General features: G+C 37.2%; 1 protein-coding gene across 1 annotated transcript in view; it reads right to left on the bottom strand.

The window, feature by feature from the left end:
- PCDH11X (protocadherin 11 X-linked) overlaps positions 1-13,132 on the bottom strand; it is a 419,257-nt gene that overhangs the window by 335,904 nt on the left and 70,221 nt on the right. The gene's annotated exons all lie outside the window — the stretch shown is intronic.

The following is a 13,132-nucleotide window of genomic DNA, read 5'->3' as shown; positions in this document are numbered from 1 at the left end:
TGCACAGAAGTGGTGTTACAATAAACCTGACGAGGAAAAGGAATGAATCAGGGAAGATCACGTAGCAGGGACTGATTTACAAATTTGGCCATATGAGGCTTTTAAAATGCATTCATCAAATCCTCCAGCCTCTTGTTTGCAAAATCAGTAGGTTTGATGATTCCCCCATGTGTAAGCAAACACCAATCTGTTTACCCATGTTTTTTTAAATTAGTCACAATATCATTTTGCTAGATTAAAAATCTACTTCAGGCTGTTGAAAAATCCATGCAGCCTCATGCTTCTAAACAGCAAAAAATTAATTTGAACAGTGGCTTATAAAGATAACAAGACAGGTTTTAGGAAACCTTTTGTTAACTTTTCTGTTGAAAAACCATGCAGTCTTATGCTTCTAAACAGCAAGAAATTAATTTGAACAGTGGCTTATAAAGATAACAAGAAAGGTTTTAGGAAACTTTTTGTTAACTTTTTGTTTGTGTATATATATATATGTGTGTGTGTGTGTGTGTGTATAAGCTTCTACAATGTATAAAATAAGAATTAAAAGGACAAGCATTCAATGTGTCTAATGAGATACTTCTGAAAAGTATTAGAGATCTGTGTTTGGATAGAGTCACTGGCTGCTGTCTGAAGGAGGAATAAACAAGATTTTCTTTCAGGATTTTTGGTAAATCCCTCGTTCCCACTCAGGTGTAGAAAACATTGGAGATCAAGGTGACTCAGCACAGACCGAGCAGTGAATGCAGCAGTGCTGATCACTGCTGCTAATAACAACAATAACAATAACAACAACAACATCTCCCACACCTTTCCAAGTGGCAGCAGCTCTTAGCCAGAGCTCTCGCTGAGTTCTGAGTTCAACACGAGTTGGGAGGATCACTTCTTGTACAAATTGCAGTTGTTTGGGCTTCTAACTTTGAAATCAATAGCAATCAAAATCCCAGCAGGCTGGAGAAGTTGTTGCTTCCCTTCTGCTAAGCTTGAGAACATAATCCAATGTTTTCCTCCCCTCTTGAAGTTTTGTTTACAAATAGACTTACTTAAACAGAAAAGTCCTTTTCCACCTTCAGTTTGATTCCTTGGTGTGTTGGCTACAGATAGTTTTATGTTCAACACCTCCAAAAACAGAGACTTGGGAAAAGAGAAGACAGAAACTAGAAAATTCTTAGGTTTTCACAGTGTATAATTTAAAATATCTGTACCTATGTGCTTACGTAGTTATAACTGGGTACTAGCAAGCAAAAGCACTTGCTTTTAAATTTATTTTAGTGTATTTCAAGAAATAAAATGCAACAAAGCTAGAAGGCAGTTTATTGTTATACAAAAACTGTAATTTTACATCAGGTAAGTTAAAAAAACACCAATCTTTTTGTACCATCTTTAAGAATTGAAAAGTTTCTTCTAGTTTAATAGCAAAGAAAACTGTACCATATATTTTTTCCAAGTCTGAGTTACTTTTCTTCTTCACTTCCAGCTCCAAACACATTCTTTCTCAAAGGGAGGGAAACAATTTTTAGCAATCTACAAAGACCAGTTAACAATACAATAAAGACACCTTACCTTTCAATCCCAATAAATCCCTGACCTGAATCACTTTTCAGCCCAGATGTGAACACACATCCACACGTTCAGATACATTCAGAGTTAGCAGCAGAATTCTGCTGTTTTTACCCATAATGAGTCAATACTAATGCAAGTAATAAAATATGTGACTTAAATGTGGCTTAAATGTGACTTAAAACTGCATCTGCAAAGATCTCTGATGTGGCACTTAGGATTTTGATTCAGTTTCACACCACAATAATAATTATAGACTAAAAAGATCTTCCTTTCCCCTCACCCCTTTCCATCCTAACTCCTCCTAAGTCCTGAATGACCTTGGCTGTGCAGACACTGGCCAAGTCTGGTTTTCAGAAAATCACAAATTTTGAGTAATTTCCAACTACTTAGTCCTGAATGACCTTGGCTGTGCAGACACTGGCCAAGTCTGGTTTTCAGAAATTCACAAAATTTTGAGGAATTTCCAACTACTCAAATGTCCTAAATGTTCAAAGGAAAGGACTTTCCAAATTCCAGTCACCTGTTTGAAGTTCATTTGCTTGTCTGAAACACATGTGCCCAAGTGTCTGGAAAAAAACCAGAATTTGTCTTTCTCATACAGGAGAGAGAGGGAAAAAAACAGCAGCACATGGATGGTGCAGATCCTAAACCTAGGAAAAGTATTTTTGTGTGGCAAAACCTATTTTTGGAGCCTTTCATATCACGGCCCAGGAGAAAAGAGAGAGCAGGAGCAGCGGGAACCTCATCCATCCCACAGCCATGGAAGTTCTCTCAGGAAAGGATGAAAACAATGCTGAGAACAACAGAGCAAAATTCAGCTCATGATTCTCAGCTGGAATTCAGCGATCCAAAATCAAACCTCATACCTCTGATATCATCATTCAGCTTTTATTGGAAGTAAGGGATTTCAGCTGGAATGAGCACCTTCCTTGGAAATGAGAACACAACTGAATAAAACCTATTTAAAAGATTGGAAAAGTCAATAATGCCCCTGAAAAATTTCTGATATCACACTTAATATTCATCTCTATGCATACAAATAAGTGAATTTGATTTACATGTGACTATTTATGAAATAAGCAGAAGCTCACAATTTGAAGAAAATACAAATGTGTAATTTTGCTACATTTTCAGTGGTAAAATTTAACAATATGAGTCTATTTAGTAGAAAAAAATGTATTTTAGAATACTGAGAGATAGTACAGGAATGAGCAAAATAACCTAGTGAAAGAATGATAGACTAAAACTCAAAACCTGCACTTTTCATATTTGTATCCTAACCTCCAAATCACCAAGAGTCATTTTCTCACATATTGAGAACCCAGTACACTCTCAGAAGGGAAGAGAAATCTTCCCAAAAATCAAATAATGTGGCAGATTGAAATCCTTAGAGCCTGGCTATCTTTCACAGCAAGAGATATTGGGATGGGCACATCTCTGCAGTTTCAATATTTTCTGCCTAGGACCTTTGTTAATTGAACGTGTGATAAATGTTTACAGACACCCTCGTGCTCCCTACATACACAGGCAAACAAAATACAAGCACAGATATAAACACCCCCATGTGCATGGAAACATCATTGGAAAACGTGTGACTCTCGGAATTCCTGCTTAGATTCCTCTGAAAACATTGTAGACAAAAGAAATATGCTGCTGAAGAGTTTGAGGTTTTCAAAGGGGCATATTCCTTCATATTTCTCTGTGTAAAGCTTACGTGTGGTTAAATTATTTAATAATCATAACTCCTGAATTGTGAAAAATGCCAGTCTCTGTAGAGGCTTGGTGGTGGGCATGCATTGGGCAAACAGAGCAGAGGTGTGTTTAAAAACAGTGCTTCTCCAGAAGGTACACAATATAATATATATATAACAAATATAATCGTCAAACCAAATTTATTTTAGAAATAGATAAATAAGACATAAAAGGAACAGTGCTCAGTAATTCAATATGAAAGCAAAAATATATATTCAAATCATTTGTTAAAAAGATTTTACAAATAATACGTAAGACCAGGATACACCATAAATATATGTTTTATGGTAAAATGGGAAATCACCAGAAACATGTAACAAAAAAAACCAAACCCTGCAGCATTACAGTTTATGTTAAAAATATAATTCTATTTACATCACAAACCAGTTTTGTTCCTGACAGCCCCCTACTGCCCTTCAGAAGTCCCTCACTCAGCTGAACTCAGAAGGATTTAAATCCCCCAAAGTTCCTACAGTGCCTCGCTTGCTCTCAGGGGTGTTTGAGGTCGGGTGGGAGGGAGCTTTGGTAGACACACAAATCAATAAAAATTCCAGAATAATTGGCAACACGGCCCTGGCTGCAACCAGCTCACCTGGGAGCCGGCCCTGGCTGCATGCTGGAGGGCTGCAAGTGGGATCACTGACACCTAAAAGTGGCAATAAATAAAGAAGTTTTCTCTTTGTTCAGCCCCACATTGCACTGGAGCTGACCCAAAGCTCTGGGGCTCTCCCTACAGACGCAGCTGGCTGCTCTGGAGATGGGGCAAGGAGCACCAGAGGAAAGGGGAACTCCTTGAGAAGTTTGTACTGAGGTGACTGTGGTAATTGCAGTATGAAGTATGATAAATATATTGACATTCCAAAGAAAATATAATGAGTTGTCAGGTTCAAAAGTAACATTTGGTCAACTCAGCAATTCAGTCTGACTTTTAAGCAGTCAGAAAAAAAAAAATTTCTGTAAGTGAAAACATTTGAGAAACAGAGTTGGTTTTGAAACACATATATCTAGATTTGACTCAGGATACTAATACTAATTAAAAATAAATCATAGAAATTTTTGGCTGGCCTTCATCACAGAAAAATGTAGAAATTAATAGCCAGCACACACACATACTTGGTCAATAACCATTAGGCTTTCATGTACCCATTCAACCATCAGGAGGAAATGAGCTCTGAACAAGTCTACGAAAAAACAACCTTTTAAAAAGTGATACTTAGATGTAAGAAAACAAAAACTGAAACAGACAAAGCACATGAAACTGAGCCACTTAAGAGGTTTCTGGCTTTCTCTTAGGGCGTTTGGAAGGTTCTCATGTTTGGCTGGGCTGACTCATGAGAGAACCAGAGGAGGGAGATTATTGATTGGGACCAGTAATTAGACATGTGATGTCCCTTTTATTTCATTTATGTAACTTTTGGACATTTTAAAATCATCCTAGATGCTTTTAGAATTATTTATTGGTAGACTAGAATGATAGGACCAGTGTAAAACTAGGAAAAAGTTAGAGCTTCAGCTAAGTTAAAAGCAAAGGAACTCAAAATGAAGTATATTCTTCTCTGAAAGCACATAACTGGCACATCTGGTACAAGAAAGATACTTATCAAAGGTTCTTTTCATACTCAGTGTAAGAAAGTAGGCACTTTTAGAGGGTATGCAGTCCTAAAATCAAAATAATCTGCTAGAGCCTATCTATGCCTTGTCACCACCAGAGAAAAAAAACTGAAGCCAACTACCTGTTCACTTTAGATGAAAATTTCATTATTAAAAAAAAAAAAAAAAAAACAACCAAAAAAAGGTTTGAATGTAAGCATTGAAATTATTTGGTGCTTCTCTAAATCAACCATTAAGTTTGTGTATAGGGTCTTTTCTTAAAAGGGAAATCCAACCTAATTCTCGTAAGGAGAGAAATCCAAAGACTCAAACCAGAAAATCCAAGCCCGTGCATTCATCCTGTCTGCCTGACAAAGCACTCTGGATGGGGCCCAAGGGCTGTAACTCACCCATCACTGAATGTTCCCACCACCCACCTAGGAAACACCTCCACAAACTGCAGCAGCCAGCAGGAGGGACCCCAAACAGCGCTGCTGGGAGAAATCCCAGAATGAATTTGAAACCGGCTGAGCTGTGGCACTGAGTCAATAAATGTCGCTGCACGTCTGACCGCTGGGAGTGTTGGGGGATTTTAGTTTGAAGCATAAATGCTGCAAGGCTGCTAAAAATAGGAAGAGCAAAACTGTCTGACAGGTACATGAAGTTCTTCCCAGGAAAACGATCCCATCGTGGAAAATGAAAAGCTCTCTGTTACAGTCATAGCTATAATTATGCGATACAATATGCTGAATTACAATACGTACTTCATTATTAATAGAATTTATTTTACAGATCAAATAGCCAAATACACATTGGTTGTTTTTTTTTAAAGAGCCAGATAGCAAATGTGGAGCAAACTATAGGCAACAGTCATGGTAGACATTCTGCAGTCCAAGAACTGAGGCAACGTGATTATTAAGTACAAGCCTATAAATATCTTTACATCAAACATACAGTAATGTGTAAGGATTCCATGTTGTAGTCTAATTCATGAATCATTAATAACTTTTTTCTTTAAAAGAAAGTTCTATATACTGTATACATCCCAGTTAAAAGCAGTGTCTGTATTTCATTTTATTCTAGCAAACTAATATTACATGTCTTCATATAAGTGCAGAAAACAGGGTTCTTTATACTCCTTTGCTTCCTAAGAGATTTTGCATTGCATATGAAATTCTAATATTATAGATGATACATATTAAGTATTACTCCCTAAAATGTGAGGCAATATACAAGAACTTGCAACCAACCTTCAAACAAAGCTACGATACTCAAGTTTTATTTTGTAAATGAGCCGTGATAAATAGCAAATGATAAAGTAAAAAACTTCAGTTAAAAAAAAAAAAAGAAACAACAAACAAAAAAGCCAACCAAAAAAAAACAAAAACAAACTTTATAGAAGAATAATAGGGGAAGAAAAAGAAACAACAGCAGGCCATTTACCCCCATGTGCTGGCTAACAATGTCTACTATTTCCTATTTTATTACACTGAAAACCAAGCCACTGGATTTATGACTTTTTTCTTTTTAAATAAAAACACTTCAAAAGGTTAAATGTTTGGCACCTGTTAAATAGACATTATCTAGACTTCAGCAAGCAAAATGGAAATTAAATTTTCCTTTTAAAAGTTACGTGAGTGCTTTCCAGTTATTTAAAAGGTGACCATTTATTACAAAATGTTGTGGATAAGAAAGCAGGAAGTACTAGTTTTTCATTACTACTATTGTGCCTAAAAAATGAGAAAGCAGTGACTTCATCATTTCTATTTATGATCCATAGCAGCAATATCATCATTAAAAATATTATGGATACATATAAATAACACTTAACTCTTAACATGTGTAATGGTGCTATAAGTGACAACATCTCAGTTGTTTGGTTTTTTTTAAATGCAGGGAGTATAAAGAACTTTACATTCTCTTTTAAACTTATGAATAAAATTTATTGCTCCCTTTCAATATATTCATAGAAACAAAATTCCTAATTGTTTCAACTAAAATAAATAAGGAAAAAAATAAATCTGGGACAAGAAGATGATTACAAGCAAATTAAATTTACCATAATCACCAACCGTGAAGAAGGATGGGTCACATTACTTTTGTTTTCTTAGCAAAACTACGTTATAGAGCACTATAGCACAACGTACTAAAATTTCTTTGTCTTTTCCTTTTAAAAAAATCCTTGCCCTTGATACCTTTCAGTAGGGCAGCTTGAACAGTTCATGGTCACTTCCAAACCCCTCTGGAGATGAGACGATAAATTTCTTCGGCAACCAGAGCCAGGACAAAGGGCTTTCTCGTGCTATTTCCTTGTTTCCATGTTTGCTGGCTTAACATCATTGAGTACACGTACGACTTCAGTACATAACATCAGCTGCGATGGCCTTCAGAGCTGGCAAACAGAGAAACAGCATGAGAAAAGCCCTTTCCTGCAGCATTTGCACCATAAATTGTCACTCTCGCTTCCAAATTTCTACCAAAGCTCAAGCACTGCGCGGTCTGAGACGTTCTAAGCAACCAACCACTCCTGGTGTGTCTGTGCTCCCAGCACAGGCAAGGGTCTCTACACACAGAGCACAAATGCTGCAGCAGAAGGAGACACAGAAATAGCTTCTATGGATATTATTCTAAGTTTCATACTCCTTTTTTTTGCTTTATCCACTCAAACCCAAAGTGCTGTTGCAAGATTAGAGTTGTCAGAAGGCTGCTGCACCACCTAGAACAGGTTCTACAGGGGTTTTGTGGGCTTCATGCAAAAGCATTGCTCCTAAAAGCATAAAAATATTTTTGATTTGAAGAATTATTTTGCATCTTTAATCTAAATTTATCATCAGCAGGATTAGACCTAAAGATTCACAGAAATTAAGCCATTCTGATCAATTATTTGACAGAAAAGAAAACACTGTCAATACCACAGTCCCCAAGACATCAGCCACTCACTGGTCAGGAAATTGCTATCAACTGCAGATTATTGAGTGCAATACCTTCTGGGAGAAACAGGAAAATAAACAAGTGTGAAAATTAAACCAAAGTCAGACTTCACTGTTAGCAATGGTTTATAGTTAAGTAAGACATTTGAAATAGCACAGTTGGGTCACAAGGAGAAAAAAGTAAACTTTTCAGTTATCCCACTGAAAAAAATTATGTGAAATGCACTTAATGCTTGAAAAATTATATTGTTTCTACCCCGAGGCAAGTGTCTACTGGAGAGGGAGCTGTGTGTCACTGTGGCTTGCACAAAAATCACTCAGTTATTAATGTTGGAACCTCATTTACCAACTTCAGTATCCTCAGTCAATGAGCTCTTACTGGGGAAAAAAAAAAGGAAAAGAGTGCCTTCGTTTGCTCTGAATTAGCTTATTGTTTGTTTGTTTTTGTCATATTCAAAATCTTTCATTATTTCCCCACACAAAACCCAATTTTTTTTTTACTCCTTTTCATGCTCTGTTTTTGCCTTCTACTATGAGGGCAAAGGGGGCACTTTCCAGATACCTCCCTCCATGCTTTTCTAGGGAAAAGTATTAAAATAAATCACTGAAGATTTTCTACCAGTGTTGCACAGAGGAAAAGCATTTTCTTGACCAGCTTTACTTTAGTGATGCACGTTTAAATAATTGCTTGTTAACTTCTGACTCCCACACTTTGACTCATTTTTCAATTAGAAATCTCTTCTCCAATTTTTTTTTTTTTTTGGTGAAATGAGTGTACATGGCAACAGATCAGAACCACAAGCAAAATTACCAGTCAAAAAATTAAGGTAAAATAATGAGAATACTTAGAATCATAGTAATCCATTTTGAAATGGCTTTCAGGAAGGACTTATACCAACAGTTATTTAGCTAAAATTTAGGAGAAAATGTTCTTTGAGTGTAATTTACTCTGTATTTGTCAATACAAAACATCAGTGCTGTGTCTGCTTTATACCTCAGAGCATCAGCCTTGCCTACTGATTCTAAATTAAACTCACTGTTACTACACAAAACAAAAATTCCTGCAGCTAAAGATTGACAGAACAGGTGAGTTTCAGAGCTGTTCTTTTCAATATTCCTTCCACTCACATCCCAAGCACACTGTTCTCATGGTGTAATGCCATTACACCAGATTTTAAATCAGAAACCCAAATATCCCATAACTGCAAGCAGGTCTAAGCAGGCAGTGATAGAATCACAGAATTGAGGCAATGGGGGTCCAAAATGCAATATATTTGAAATGAGGGCTACTTCCCATTCAGGTTCCTGTAAGGAGTGAAATGTCTGCCTCCATCAGCTCCTAACAATCCAGCAGAGATCACTGTGTCATCTGAAATTTCTATTCATAAGTTATACAGGTGAGAGAATCCCGCCAGCTCAATCCACTAATGAAGATTTGCATCAGTAAAAGTGACAGAAATCCATCTCCCTGCCTGCTCCCTCCCTCAGCAGCTTCCCCACCATGGTGCAGCGTCCAGGCAGTGCAGCTGAACCCACTGACAGACCAGAGACCTGTGGGGTGCAGGAGGAACCCCAAAAAAAAACCAGAAAATGCCAGATGCAGAGCACATTGCACCTTCCAGCTCCTCCAGTGGCAGAGGCGCTGCCTCAAAGGGCACTCAAGTTCCTCAAGTCAGAAAAATCTTGTTCTGGAGTTAAAGATGACAACCCAAAAGACAACAGGACCTGAGTGACCAGGTGTAAATTTGCCAAGATTTCCCTGTAGTTTGCATTCTACTGCTTCCAAACAAAAGGCAGATCTGAAGTAGCATTCAGGAAAAGAAAGGGACAAGAAGAAGGAGGATGCACAGCAGGTTCTGAGGAATCTTTGCAGCTTTAGCTTCTTTGAATCAAGCTGCCACAGATAACACTGTGCTCTATAATTATGCATGTTTTGACTAGACAGGCTGATACCTAGGCAGGCATTTGAAATGTCTGAATGTTGTTTTAAAGTGCATGAGCAAAGATTTCAGATTTTGAAATTGTGTTACATGAAAATGAGACTGAAGCAAACTCCTCTCCCTTCTCATCATTCCCATGCAAATGCAGAGAGAATTAGAAGATTTGTGTCACTGTGGAACACTTCACACAGTTTGCTCCCACTGAGGTGAATGTCGAAAATAACTGTGCTTTTACAAAGCTTGCAGACAAATAAACTTTAAAGATGCTCTATGTTTCTACACCAAAGAAAATTTCTGTGAGGCCCACGACTGCCAAAACAATGGAAATCTGATGACATGGAAAGTCAGTTTGATTTTTATAACACTCCAAATATTCTAGTTTGAAAAGCCTTATTATGAATAAGCCCCTTCACAATTTATCACTTGGTAAAATTCCTTTAAAATAATAATCTCTACTACATCCCCCAAAAAACCATGCCGCTCTGAAGGTCTATTGCCACTGGTAGTGATTAACTCCTCCTGGTAACTTCAGAATAATATCAGCACCTCTGCCCCTTGCCCTCTCTCACATACAAATGGAGCAAAATTTGACCTCTCTCTTAGGGGACATTGCAGGAAGAACATAATTTCCCTCTTCAGTTTCCTGTAGTTTATGATTCAAAGTGTCCTCAGCCTCTTCAGGAGTCTCCAATTGCTTCCCCATAAAAATTTCAGCTGTGGCACTGCTGTATTTATTTGCCCACATGACCAAAGAGATATTTTGGGAGTTTTTAGTAGAAAAACCTTTCCTTCTTTGCTTGCATGCTTTTTGAGTACAATTGCTGTAATGGCTTTCTGTCATTTTATAGATCACTTAGATAAATTTAGCAGTAAAGCAAAGGCATAATTTCCTTTCTTTAAAGACCTGAATCAATACCATTCAGACAGAAAATTTAGAGCTTCCAAAGAAAACATATACTTTTAGCTGTAACACAATATTATTTCAAATATCTGAGTAGAAAGTCTTGCATGGGCAAACCTAACAACAGTTGAGATGTGCAGCCTATAAAAATATCAGTCCCCATTACAAACTGAAGAGGCACTTCACAGTGAACAGAACCTTCTTCAGGCTCCTTCAGAACTTTTGGCTTGTAAAATACCTGCACTATGGTAAAAGTGATGAATGATAATATTTCCCTCTCACATCAGACATCTTATTTTCACTTTTCAAAGTAGCACATCTCCCTTTTTAACTGAACTGACTTGTCCTACAGTTTTCTGCAAATTCAGAGTGCCTGACACAAAATCTTCCAGAACCACAAGGGTCCTGTTGGTGTCTGAGGCTGAAGGGTGGTGGGACAACAGCTGGAGACAGCTCTGTGTCCCAGGATTATGGCTGTTTATATTTGTTTCTTCTTTTTTTGCTGGCTAACAGAGAAAACTCTCAAGCAGCCCATCCTGAGACACCTTCCAGAGCCCCACAGGAGATAAAACTACAAATACAGAGCCAGGGTAGGAGTGAGAATAACTTTTAAAAGATCTGTTGAGTTTTAAGAAATCCTTTACTTGTTTTAACAAGTAAAGAAATACAATTTTCATTCAGTCACGGTTGAACACAACAAAAAGGATTCCCTCTAATGGCCCAACTTATGTAAATAATGCATCAATTAAATTACATTTTTTTTTAATGTGAATTCATGTGTTTAAATGGATTCCCTCTAATGGCCCAACTTATGTAAATAATGCATCAATTAAATTACTTTTTTTTTTTTTTATGTGAATTCATGTGTTTAAAGGTGAGTGCTGTTTCCAAATTAGTGTAAAGGGCCATTGTGGTGATTAGTTACCCTTCCTCCATACAAGGTGCTCACTTTCATGCAGAAAAATATCCCTGAAAGAAGGATAGCTGCAGTTTTAACAAAATCAGTACAAAGGGTAACAATAAACTCTTTTTTTATCTATTCACCATATCATCCTAACAATGTTAGGTGCAGCTCTATGAAGATAAGCTGGTATCAGCTAGTGAGCATTAAAAAAACCCCACAGCTCTATTCTGCTTTTCCAGATAGGAACCGCTGGTCACAGAGCTTTAAGGCACAGATAAAAGGAAATGTTCTTTCCCCCAGCCAACTTCTGCAGAAGAGAATTGCTTCCCATGCCACTTTCTAGGTTTTTACTGCCACAGAAGGGACTTTTGAGAGTCACGAGCTTGCTTTCTTTGTTAGCAGCATTACTGCACGACAAAGTGTGTTTCAGCAGACAATGGCAGAACCTTTTTGACTCACAGGAACTGTACCAGAACTCCATTGAAAAAATCACTTAGATCAGACCTACAGAAATGCTGAAAACAGCACTGCCCTCTGCTCAGAGTTACGGGACTTCAAACAGATGAACAAGCTGGCAAGAGGCTTTTCTGATATGCAATTTAACTTAACACGCCTAAATATATTTCATTTTAAAAAGTTATCCACAGTGATATAGATTACCATACAAATTTGTGTTGGTAAATAGAATGAAACATAATAAAATAAACAACATATCCTGAAATTTTCAAAGATATGATGACTGCTCTGAATGAGAAGCTTTCTTTATGAATGTTATCATTACAGTTGTAATAAAACAAAGTTCCCAGAAAAAAATTCAGCTGGAGGAAGAAATTTACCAGACTCAGTCATGCTGGGGATTTGTTCCTGAGCAATATATTAAGTTAAACATGTTATCAAGTTAAAATATAGTATCAATAATAAAATAAACACTCCTGAAGAAAGTGTTACTTTAGTGATAATTCCTTGACCAACTAAAACTTAACTAGAAAACTATCCCCACTGAAAACTTTGTGATTCTTGGGAAGAAAGAGAAGCAAACAGAAAAACAGAAAAGTTTTATTAAACTGTTCAAAATATGGATAAATATTAGATTCTATTTCCAGTGACTTAAAGGTTTTCTGTAGGATCTTGTAGAATAAAGGGTAGTTGAGTTCTCTATTTATTTTTAATTTTAAACTGAGGATTCTTTAGACATTTCCTTTGTTGTACTGCATTTCTAAGAAGCTAATACCTGGTTTATCAGGCAGAGCAGCAAATAAGTGAGGTAAATTATGCTGATGCTTCTAATTTTTCCCTAACTTCACCTGTCAGCTGTGTCATTCCACCAGATATAAGGCTCCTTCCCGTCTGAAAATGCCTGAAACTCTCGGACGAAAATCCTCAACTGCTCCTGGGAGACCTTGAAGCAAATCTATGCCCAAATGAAGGCTGCAATTCCAGACTCCATTAATATTAAGAACCACTTATGAACTCCACTAAAGCTTTATTGCTTTCCACCTAGATTGTTTGGATGCTCAAGCACACCAGGCTGGAGAGGACAGTCCCACTCGGAGCC

The sequence above is a fragment of the Onychostruthus taczanowskii genome, unplaced genomic scaffold (assembly GCF_017590055.1).
Source record: "Onychostruthus taczanowskii isolate IOZ18803 unplaced genomic scaffold, ASM1759005v1 scaffold13, whole genome shotgun sequence".
Lineage (NCBI taxonomy): Eukaryota > Metazoa > Chordata > Aves > Passeriformes > Passeridae > Onychostruthus > Onychostruthus taczanowskii.
The sequence above is the reverse complement of the archived record's forward strand: the minus strand, read 5'-3'. Positions and strand labels throughout refer to the sequence as shown.